This window comes from Dermacentor andersoni, chromosome 5, assembly GCF_023375885.2.
Source record: "Dermacentor andersoni chromosome 5, qqDerAnde1_hic_scaffold, whole genome shotgun sequence".
Lineage (NCBI taxonomy): Eukaryota > Metazoa > Arthropoda > Arachnida > Ixodida > Ixodidae > Dermacentor > Dermacentor andersoni.
Genome location: NC_092818.1, coordinates 103,080,091 through 103,092,138, shown reverse-complemented (window position 1 = coordinate 103,092,138; position 12,048 = coordinate 103,080,091).

Sequence of the window (12,048 nt, the reverse complement as noted above, 5' to 3'; positions counted from 1 at the left end):
ATCGACTAAAAGTTTTTTAATTATTTACTTCATGGCCCATATAGCAGTTTACAAATTCTAGCCATGGAGTTCGCAAGGCAGATCAACTTGGAACAAATTCTCAGGATGACACCAGTTTCGATACATTAATTCTTGAACATTGCAGAGAAATGCATTAGCATTCCTGTTACTTTTGTGCTTGAATGCATAAAACGGCATTTTGATTAGAAAGTAACTGGAACGCCAATGCATTTCTCCACAAGGTTACGGAATTAGTATCTCGATATTGGTGCCATCTTAAGAATTTGTTCCAAGTGGATCCGCCTTGCAGACTCCATGGCTAGAATTAGTAAATTGCAATATGGGCCATAAAGTAATTAGTTAAAAACTTAATTATAGAATTTTCCTTAATTAGTTGATTATGCACTTTAATTTTTGTGCAGGTAGCGTCCGCCTCTTCGAGTAGGCCAGCTCAGGAACTAGAATTGTGCTGTCTGCCACAGGCAACCTTTTTGAGAATTTTTGAAAGTGTTAGCCCTCCTGAAACACCCTGTATATACCATTCCATCGACCTGCAGTAGGCGTAACCTGCCCTGGTTGCCTAGAGGCTTTAGTGCCCGGCCACAGCAGCCGCATTTCGATGGGGGCGAAATGCAAACACCCATGTACTTAGATTTAGGTGCACGTTGAAGAACCCCAGGCAGTGAAAATTAATCTGGAGTCCCCCTTTATGGTGTGCCTCATAATCAGATCCTGGTTTGACACGTAAAACTTCATAAATTAATTTTTAATGTTGCAGTACATGCAGTGGAAAAAAATGTACTATGTGCCCCTTTTAAGTGTCTACAACTAGTGTGTACAAGAGAGAAAATTATAAATGAAAGACGGAAATTAACCAGGACTGAGCCTAGTTGGCTACCCTGCAATGGACTACTCTATTGTCATAGATGCTTTCTTGGCAGTAGCACCAAGGAGGCCACAAACATTTTTATCTTTCAGGGATGTGGATTTTCTTATGGGGCTCGCTTCTCTGAATATTTCACAATAATTTAACTCTGTCAACCATGATGAAAATTCATCCACATCTGTAAGGACCCCAATGTAGTGTATCTAATTTTTCATTCACCAAGTTTGATACCCGAAAATTCTGCTTTAAGCCCAGAAAATGAAACGAAGCCAATAGTAACGTTTTTGATATGCCAGAGCATCTTTCATTTATGGAAAGTCCAGACGACCACTTGCAAGATAATTACTGTACTAATTAGCTTACTATACTATGCTCCCTAATTAGATTACCTAGGAGTATAGATTACTCCCTAATGCGAAATTTGAGCACAGCTCCTACGTGTTTTATATTGCGATATATTGGCTGGCGCAGACAATCTGTCTTGTGCAGCATGTTGCAAACGGAGCGAAGTGTGGCGCTACGGCAATACTGCCTCGCTGATTGTAAGATCACAAGAGCCAGCTCATGGGCAACACATGGGCGCGACTCACAGCAGCCGCCGCCGACAGACCTCCTAGAGAGATGACATATGCTGCTCTGGCGCCATCTCGTAGCCAACGTTGCCACACTACGCTTTTCTTCTCGCCTTTTACCATACCCCCTTGCTTTGCTTTTCGCGTCATGGTTCTTCGGCACACTCTTCCTCCACTTCCCTCCTCACATTTTCATTCGCCACTGCGTGCCGCTAACGCTTTCATCTTTCGCTGTGCTCGTTCGCTCGGTTAGACCGACGCTCGCCACAGGAATGGGCACCTAAGAGCTGCATTCTAAAATTCATACTGGCGTTGTCGTCTTTAACAGAGTGCTTTAAATGCATTCAACCTGTTCTACTGGTGTTGTTTACTTTGAGAAGGTGTGTTTCCAAACACACTGACTTTTCTTGGTCAAACTATCTCGCTGTCTCCAAAGTACAGCCCTAATACAGTTTATGGCAAATCAGTTCTGCAGAAGCAGGCTAGGTGGAAGAAAGTAGATAAAAGGGAAAAATTGTCATCCACCCCAATTGTAGCAGTAAACTACCAAGGAAACCAATATGGGCTTCCTTTGTAATTCAGGTGGATGACAATTTTTCCTTTTCATCTAATACAGTTTGCAATGTCAGTCACCTTTATTAGCCAAAGGCAAAAACAAGTAGCGTTGCAGCTAACAGCTGTTTAATATCCCAATAAAAGAACGCCATTTCCCTTCCTCCACAGATTAATCTGAAAACATGACTATACTACTCGACTTGTTCACTTGGCCTTTACCTCAGGCTCCAGATCTAGCTGCTCCGACAGAAAATGTGTGTACCACCAACCAGATGCCATTAGAAAGTTCATTCTGAACAATGATTTCCCACGGCGGCCGCATTTGGTGAGGGCTAAATGCAAAAACGCCCATGTCCCATGCATTCATCATCGTCATCATCATCAGCCTGATTACGCCCACTGCAGGGCAAAGGCCTCTCCCATACTTCTCCAACTACCCCGGTCATGTGCTAATTGTGGCCATGTCGTCCCTGCGAACTTCTTAATCTCATCCGCCCACCTAACTTTCTGTCGCCCTCTGCTACGCTTCCCTTCCCTTGGAATCCATTTCGTAACTCTTAATGACCATCGATTATCTTCCCTCCTCATTACGTGTCCTGCCCATGCCCATTTCTTTTTCTTGATTTCAACTAAGATATCATTAACTCGCGTTTGTTCCCTCACGCAATCTGCTCTTTTCTTATCCCTTAACTTTACACCTATCATTCTTCTTTCCATAGCTCGTTGCGTCGTCCTCAATTTAAGTAGAACCCTTTTCGTAAGCCTCCAGGTTTCTGCCCCGTACGTGAGTACTGGTAAGACACAGCTGTTATAAACCTTTCTCTTGAGGGATAATGGCAACCTGCTGTTCATGATCTGAGAATGCCTGCCAAACGCACCCCAGCCCATTCTTATTCTTCCGATTATTTCAGTCTCATGATCCGGATCCGCAGTCACTACCTGTCCTAAGTAGATGTATTCCCTTACCACTTCCAGTGCCTCACTACCTATCGTAAACTGCTGTTCTCTTCGGAGACTGTTAAACATTACTTTAGTTTTCTGCAGATTAATTTTTAGACCCACCCTTCGGCTTTGCCTCTCCAGGTCAGTGAGCATGCATTGCAATTGGTCCCCTGAGTTACTAAGCAAGGCAATATCATCAGCGAATCGCAAGTTACTAAGGTATTCTCCATTAACTCTTATCCCCAATTCTTCCCAATCCAGGTCTCTGAATACCTCCTGTAAACACGCTGTGAATAGCATTGGAGAGATCGTATCTCCCTGCCTGACGCCTTTCTTTATTGGGATTTCATTGCTTTCTTTATGGAGGACTATGGTGGCTGTGGAGCGGCTATAGATATCTTTCAGTATTTTTACATACGGCTCGTCTACACCCCGATTCCGCTATGCCTCCATGACTGCTGAGGTTTCGACTGAATCAAACGCTTTCTCGTAATCAATGAAAGCTATATATAAAGGTTGGTTATATTCCGCACATTTTTCTATCAGCTGATTGATAGTGTGAATATGGTCTATTGTTGAGTAGCCTTTACAGAATCCTGCCTGGTCCTTTGGTTGACGGAAGTCTAAGGTGTTCCTGATTCTATTTGCAATTACCTTAGTAAATACTTTGTAGGCAACGGACAGTAAGCTGATCGGTCTATAATTTTTCAAGTCCTTGGCGTCCCCTTTCTTATGGATTAGGATTATGTTAGCGTTTTTCTAAGATTCCGGTACGCTCGAAGTCATGAGGCATTGCGCATACAGGGTGGCCAGTTTCTCTAGAAGTCTGCCCACCATCCTTCAATAAATCTGCTGTTACCTGATCCTCCCCAGCTGCCTTCCCCCTTTGCATAGCTCCCAAGGCTTTCTTTACTTCTTCCGGCGTTACCTGTGGGATTTCGAATTCCTCTAGACTATTCTCTCTTCCAATATCATCGTGGGTGTCACTGGTACTGTATAAATCTCTATAGAACTACTCAGCCACTTGAACTATCTCATCCATATTAGTAATGATATTGCCGGCTTTGTCTCTTAGCGCATGCATCTGATTCTTGCCAATTCCTAGTTTCTTCTTCACTGCTTTTAGGCTTCCTCCGTTCCTGAGAGCATGTTCAATTCTATCCATATTATACTTCCTTATGTCAGCTGGCTTACGTTTGTTGATTAACTAAGTTCTGCCAGTTCTATTCTAGCTGTAGGGTTAGAATCTTTCATACATTGGTGTTTCTTGATCAGATCTTTCGTCTCCTGCGATAGCTTACTGGTATCCTGTCTAACGGAGTTACCACCGACTTCTATTGCACACTCCTTAATGATGCCTACAAGATCGTCGTTCATTGCTTCAACACTATGGTCCTCTTCCTGAGTTAAAGCTGAATACCTGTTCTGTAGCTTGATCTGGAATTCCTCTATTTTCCCTCTTACCGCTAACTCATTGATCGGCTTCTTATGTACCAGTTTCTTCCGTTCCCTCCTCAGGTCTAGGCTAATTCGAGTTCTTACCATCCTATGGTCACTGCAGCGCACCTTGCTGAGCACGTCCACGTCCCATGAATTAGGGGCACATTAATCCCCAGGTGGTCAAAATTGATCCGAAGTCCTCCACTATAGTGTGCCTCATAATCAAATTGCGATTTTGGCACCTAAAACCCCTGAATTCATTCATTCACAATTTTCTCTACGAAGTCCTTTCAGACTTCGCAGAGGAAATCAAGGCTTTCAAGAGAGTAATGGACTATCAGCATGAATTCAAATGCGTACAATTCTGAAACAACTCCAATGCATTGTTCTATTTCTAGGTTCACCTGCATTTGTAAGTGGCTTAATTCCAGACTTGCACATAATGAATTACATGTAAATTATTACTTGTAATCAATTACATTTCTTGGTAGATTTTTGAATATTTTTCTTTACAAGGCTCACTGTAATTCAATTGCCTTTTTCAGTAACCAATTACACGTAACCACTTGCTTTATTCACAAAACAAGCTACAACTCGCAACGTAGCTTTATCACTTGAATTGGGCAGGAACTGCAGTAAAATACCTGCAGTGTTGCCACGGAGCAGGCTCATATATGCAACATGTTCAGACAAGCAAAGACAGGCAGTCGGTAATCTGAAATCTGAAATTTCAGATTACTGACTACATCTGGTGGAGATCTGAAATCTCCCCCAGATGTAGGTTGCTATGGCTCGATAGCGATGACCGCTTCAAACACTGATTTTATTAAATTAACTATAGATAATTTTTTTTTTTCAGCTTTTCATTGGTGCAACTAGAACTGCCTTCTCATAGTCCCAACAACCATGAAGTACTGCACTTCCTAGAGGACCCAAATGCGAGCATCGTGGCATCCAGTAACAAGTCTTGTCCGCAGGATGCTTGCATGTTATAACACCGCCCTTCCTTCAGTGCGCACATTTAGAGAGTTTCCAGTGTCATCGCTGATGTCTTCGCAAGAGAGAACATGACAAAAATTTTGGAGAGCGGTTGTTAGGGAAGATAACATATGAAGAGCTGCAGAGCCAGATCAGCTCGTTCTATTTACTGCATTTGTGCAATGTTAATATAAGTTGGGAGGACAGTAACAGAAGTAAAAAAGTAATTTTTAGTAATTCCACAATTAACGTTGTGGGGTACCAATAAACTCTGCATGACAAACCCAAAATGGACAAGAGTTTGAGAGGGTTAGAACTTGGGCAAAAGTATGTGGATGCTTTGGTGAGAAACGTGAGAAGGACTGGAGAAGCCGTAAAAAATGGATGCAGCGTGAAATCTTTGAGAAAGAAACTTCACATAGGACAAACCAAGACATATGCACTGAAAGATAAGCAGGGTAATATCATGAGCAATCTCGAAGATGTAGTAAAAGTAGTGGAAGAATCCTATACTGACCTGTACAATACCCAGAGGAGTCAGGATACCTCTAATTGAAACAGTAATGAACAGGATACAGATACTCCTCCTATAACTAGTGATGAGGTCAGAAGGGCCTTGCAAGACATGAAACGAGGAAGAGCGGCAGGAGAAGATGGAATAACAGTAGATTTAATCAAAGATGGAGGAGGCATAATGCTTGAAAACTGGCGGCTCTTTATATGAAGTGTCTATTGACTGCAAGGGTCCCAGAAAACAGGAAGAATGCAAACATTATACTAATCCACAAAAAGGCAGACGTTAAAAGAATTGAAAATTATAGGCCCATTAGCTTACTCCCAGTATTACATAAAATATTTACCAAAATAATCTCCAATAGAATAAGGGCAACACTGGACTTTAGTCAACCAAGGGACAGGCTGGCTTCAGGAAGGGATACTCTACAATGGATCACATCCACGTCATTAACATTAATCAGATAATCGAGAAATCTGCCGAGTACAATAAGCCATAGATTACGAAAAGGCATTTGATTCAGTAGAGATACCAGCACTCGTAGAGGCATTATGTAATCAAAGAGCACAGAACGCTTACGTAAACACCTTGGAAAATAACTACAGAGGTTCTACAGCTACCTTAATTCTACACAAGAAAAGCAGGAAGATACCTATAAAGAAAGGGGCCAGACAGGGAGACACAATCTCTCCAATGCTATTCACTGCGTGCTTGGAAGAAGTATTCAAGCCATTGAACTGGGTAGGCTTAAGAGTAAGGATCGACGGCGAATATCTCGGCAACCTTCGGTTTGCCGATGACATCGTTCTATTCAGCAACAATGCAGACGAGTTACAACTAATGATTGAGGACCTTAACAGAGGGAATGCAAGAGTGGGGTTGGAGATTAATATGCAGAAGACAACAATAATGATGAATAGCCGGGCAAAGGAACAAGAGTTCAGGATCGCCACTCAGCCTCTAGAGTCTGTGAAGGAGTACGTTTACATAGGTCAATTAATCACAGGGAACCCTGATCATGAGAAGGAAATTCATAGAAGAATAAAAATGGGTTGGATTGCATATGGCAGACATTATCAGCTCCTGACTGGAAGCTTACCCTCATCATTGAAAAGGAAGGTGTACAATCAGTGCGTTTTACCCACGACCTACTGTATTTTTACCAGTGCTGACATATGAGCAGAAACTTGGAGACTGACAAAGAATCTTCAACTTAAGGACCACGCAAAGAGCGATGGAACAAAGATTGCTATGCATAACATTAAGAGACAGAAAGAGAGCGGTTTAAATCGAGAGCAAACAGGTGTAGATGATATTCAAATTGACATCAAGAGAAAAAAATTGAGCTGGGCAGGTCATGTAATGCACCGGTTAGATAACCGTTGGACCATTAGGGTTAGAGAATGGGTACCAAGAGAAGGGAAACGCAGTCGAGGATGGCAGAAGACTAGGCGGAGCGATGAAATTAGGAAATTCGCGGGTGCTAGTTGGAAGCGGTCGGCGCAGGACAGGGGTAATTGGAGATCGCAGGGAGAGGCCTTCGTCCTGCAGTGGACATAAAATAGGCTGATGATGATGATGAACATGGTTCATCAAGCTTCTCTTTTTGAAGAAACAAAGCTTCAGCAAAGAAACATAAAAACACTATTCTTTCAATTCTGTCTGTACAATGCAATCACATTCCCTGTATGCACAAACCCCATTGAATAAAGTTTTTCCTGTACAGACACGCAGGAAAAATATGTTAGTATAATCAAATTACTGACTCAAAAAAATATTGCACAGCTACGTTAATGATGTGTAGAAGTAATGCCTTAGAAGGATCGACATTTGGGCGAGTTGGTACTGGTTGAACATCTTGAAGGGGCAGCGCAATGTGACGATGACAGAAGGCAGGAACACACAGGACAGCGCTGAACTCGCAGCTAACTTTATTCGAAAGCATACACAAACTTTTGTACACAACCCATAGCCACGTGCTCTCCCAACGATCGTGTCATAAGTGCACAGGCAAAAACGCAAAATCCTGTAATGTAATGCTACACTACGAGGTGGCTTAAAGAATTTAAATTCACTGTCATACAAATTTAACGATGGCATGCCTACACAACGCGACCCTTTTTTCCCGATATAGTAGGCCTGAGTAATTTCCCTCGTGGTCTGATTTCGATGCGCAGAAAGTATTGCGGTGTTTTTATAGATTGGAGTGCACCCATGCTCAGAGCAGTGCCGCGCGACATGTGAGTAGGTATTACCCGTTAGTAAGTGCCTATGCTCAGACAATCTAATGTTCAGGCGACAACCTGTTTGACCGATATAGACGTGACCGCAGGAAAATGGAAGCTTGTAAACAACTCCCATTCTACAGTGCACAAGCGGGGACGTATGCTTAACTGTGCAGCCTTTCTCAGCATGAGTGGAGGCAGCCTGGGCCAACTTCCCATCAATCTTACCGCAAATTTTGATCATCTTGTTAGGGGCAGAAAAAACAACCTTTACATCAAACCTGCCTGCTACATTCCTGAGGCTGTGTGATAGCTTATGTACATACAGTGCTCACGGAATGAAACACGTCAGTTTAGGGCTAAGTAATGCGCATACTTTCGTTTCAACTGACTGCAGTTCGTGTCACATCGACGTAATTTTGGCGCGTACGCTTACACCGGAGTCCTCGTCACGTTTGGCGACGAAATTCCTAGCGACATGACATGGTGCTCTCGCGTACTTTGCACATATGTAGGGTTCTACTAAATGATCCGCGTCCTATTTCATTCCGTGAGCACTGTACATATGGAATTACAACCAGTTTGTTTCTTCTTGTTGGCAGGCTCTGGATTGTTCATTCTTGTGGGTGCTCCTAATTTTACACGCTCAACAAGCTTCTGTACGGTCATGCAGACAGCATCTTCTCGAAAACCTGCCGCTCTCAAACACTCCAGTTGTTTTAAGAAACTCCAAGAAGTCTGGAGAAAACACGGTTTCAAAAGTGCGGGAAATAGAACCTAAATAGCGATGCCATTTTTCCACCACCTTTGAATATGCGGAGTGAAAATTTAAAATTGTTTTTTCTGACCTTGGGCAAAACATCCAGCACACATGCTTATCGGTTAGTTTAAGCCTCGTATCTAAAAATTGTAGCTCTTCTGCTCCCTTCTGCTCTTGCCTTTGTCTTTTTTCTGTCAGCAGGCTGTACGGAGACAATCTTTGAGGTATCGGGCTTGATTCATCCATTCCGTGCACAGAAGTCTGCAAATCCTTTTGGTGTGACGAGTCGATGGTTGTAGGTAGCCGCTCAACGACTGCACTTCTTGGGGGCAAAGAGCGTATCGAGCATGCCATGAGAGGATCCTGCTCTTGCAGATGTATACTGCCACCATAGACGCGAGCTTACTTGGGTTATGTGGGTCGTAGTTGTTAGGACGAGTAAAAGAGCCCGATGTAATAGAGAGATACTGTAGAAGGAACGACAATCGGGCGAGTTGGTGCTGGTTGAACATCTCGAAGGGGCAGCGCAATATGACACAGAAAGAAGGCAGGAACACACAGGACAGCGCTGAACTCATAACAAACTTGATTCGAAGGCGTACACAAACTTATGTACTCAACCCATAGCCACCTGCTCTCCCATCGATGGCGTCATTATCAGTGTGCAGGCAAAAACGAAAAATCCTGCAATTTAATGCTACACTATGAGGCGGCTTAAAAATTTAAATTCACTGTCATACAAATTTAACGATGGCATGCTCACACAACGCGACCCTTTTCTCCCGATATAGTAGGCCTCAATAATTTCCCTCGTGGTCTGATATGCCGAGTGTAGAAACCTTCATGTTTCGACCTCTGATAAGGAAGGTTTCTTTGTTGTAGTGCCCGAGAGTATCTTCTGCAAAAAGCGTTAGATGCAATAGGAAAGAATTTCAGAGCAGTAGATCTGAAGCCCGCTAAAGTTAAGGAGCGCGCACTGTCGCTGCTCCACAGCCACAACCTTCAGCAACTAGCTTCATCAGTAAAAAAGGCAAAAAGTCTTAATTTCGATATTTTCTTCGTAGCAAAGACCCACAAACCTGACATTCCATTTGGAGCAATAGTCACGGAAAATTATACATGGCAGCGGGTTGTCTCGGATTACTTACAAAGGCATTTGCAATAATTGGTGGTCAGAGATCCTATTTGTGGTAGAAAACTCGGATGATCTCATCAGCTTCCTCGTTCAATCTAATACTGGCGACGGTAATATCTTTAGCATCGATATTCAAGACCTGTACTATAACATTCCACATGACGAACTAATGATAAGCGTTAAACTGTGTATCACCCAGGACAATGATGAGCTCAAATTTTCTAGCAGCTGTGGGGTATCTTAGTTTTTTTGAGATTCTCTCTTTTTGCATAGCTTCAACTGTTGTTGATTAGAAAGGAAATTTATACAGACAAAAATCTGGCATTTGCATTGGCTCCAAGGTTGCTCCGGTACTAACATTTTTCTAGGTAGGGTTGATAAAAATTTAGAAAGTAACCTAGATGACCAAACAATCAAAGTGCTAAGATTTGTTGATAATTTTCTGATCTTTGTGGAGTTCTAATTTCCAGCGAATGGCTCACAATATACTTCAAGAATTCCACAAATGTGGCTCAGGGTTAGATTTTACACATGAAGTGCCAGATAACGAGATACAATTTTTATATATGAGGCTTAAACTAACCGATAAGTATGTGTGCTGGATGTATTGCCCAAGGTCAGAAAAACCAATTTTAAATTTTCACTCCGCACATTCGAAGGTGGTGAAAAATGGCATTGCTTTTTCGGTTCTATTTTCTGCACTTTCAATATTGTGTTTTCACCAGACTTCTGAGAGTTTCTTAAAACAACTGGAGCATTTGAGAGCGGCAGGTTTTCGAGAGGATGCTGTCTGCATGACCGTACAGAAGCTTGTTAAGTGTGTAAAATTAGCAGCACCCACAAGAATGAACAATCCAGAGCCTGCCGACAAGAAGAAAAAACTGGTTGCAATTCCATATGTACCAAGCTATCACACAGCCTCAGGAATGTAGCAGGCAGGTTTGATGTAAAGGCTGTTTTTTCTGCCCCTAACAAGATTATCAAAATTTGCGGTAGGATTGATGGGAAGTTGGCCCAGGCTGCCTCCACTCATGCTGAGAAAGGCTGCACTGTTAAGCATACGTCCCCGCTTGTGCACTGTAGAATTGGAGTTGTTTACGAGCTTCCATTTTCCTGCGGTCACGTCTATATCGGCCAAACAAGTCGTTGCCTGAACATTAGATCGTCTGAGCATAGGCACTTGCTAACGGGTAATGCCTACTCAAATGTAGCGCGGCATTGCTCCGAGCATGGGTGTACTCCAATCTATAAAAACACCACAATACTTTCTGCGTATTGAAATCGGACCACGAGGAAGATTATTGAGGCAGACTATATCGGGGAAAAAGGGTCGCGTTGCGTAAGCATGCCATCGTTAAATTTTCATGACAGTGAATTTGAATTTTTAAGCCACCTCGTAGTGTAGCATTACATTACAGGATTTTGAGTTTTTGCCTGCACACTGATAATGACGCCATGGATGGGAGAGTACGTGGCTATGGGTTGTGTACAAAAGTTTGTGTAAGCCTTCAAATAAAGTTAGCTGCGAGTTCAGCGCTGTCCTGTGTGTTCCTGCCTCCTGTCTTCGTCATATTGCGCTGCCCCTTCAAGATGTTCAAGTAATGCCTTACCCATTACAAAAAAAATTTCCACCACTGTAGCTTCAACGTAACAATTCGATCACTGCTACATTTTCTCCACACTTGCGTTGCCTGGGTGTTCCTTGCAATGGCAACAGGGACGAGTTGCTTCCTTTAAGTTCACGACAACAGCTTGACAAAGAATCCTATACAGTAGACATAGCAAACTGCTGTTCCAGCTCGCAAATTCTGTAAATTACATGCAGTCTTGTGCAAAACGTAACCCTGCACAATTGTTTTATAGATAAAAAGGCTCCCTAAGGCTAAAAAGGCTCCCATAGCTCCCTAAGGCTAATGCCTTTTGGCGCTTTCCGCCAAAAGGCATTTGTGAGTGGCCAACGCAATGCTGTGCCCCAGATGGAGCATCTCTTTCACCACTCACAGGCACAGCTTTGATTTGACCACTCGCGAAAAGCGCCGAA